Source organism: Sinocyclocheilus rhinocerous, unplaced genomic scaffold (assembly GCF_001515625.1).
Source record: "Sinocyclocheilus rhinocerous isolate Xijiao unplaced genomic scaffold, SAMN03320098_v1.1 scaffold3377, whole genome shotgun sequence".
NCBI classification, from domain to species: Eukaryota; Metazoa; Chordata; class Actinopteri; order Cypriniformes; family Cyprinidae; genus Sinocyclocheilus; species Sinocyclocheilus rhinocerous.
This window is the reverse complement of record NW_015654499.1, coordinates 536,659-536,949: the sequence shown is the minus strand read 5'-3', so window position 1 is coordinate 536,949 and position 291 is coordinate 536,659. Positions and strand designations below refer to the sequence as shown.

General features: G+C 31.6%; 1 long non-coding RNA gene across 1 annotated transcript in view; it reads right to left on the bottom strand.

Annotated features, from left to right (window-relative positions):
* Positions 1–205: 205 nt before the first annotated feature.
* Positions 206–291, bottom strand: part of LOC107717224 (uncharacterized) — a 14,798-nt gene continuing 14,712 nt past the window's right edge. Inside the window, exon 3 of the long non-coding RNA XR_001637294.1 lies at positions 206–216. This is a non-coding gene — a long non-coding RNA (uncharacterized LOC107717224). The remainder of the gene's footprint in view (positions 217–291) is intronic.

Genomic DNA, 291 nt, shown 5'->3' with positions numbered 1-291 from the left:
AGTCATCCATACACTCGTAAAGCATGTGTCTGTTCAATGACAAGCAAAAATTTTGCTCCGATCAAATCTGGTCTCCTTCCCCCACTATGCTTTGATCCACTGTCTTTGTTATATTTATAGATAGATAGATAGATAGATAGATATAGAATATTTCAACTGCTTTTGTCCATTTAATGAAAGTCAATGAGGTACCAAAAAAAACAAAAAAACACTTGACTACATTTACTTTCATTGCATGGACAAAATTACTTTTTTTTTAGTGAACTATATAGTATAGTTGGTGAGGAAATA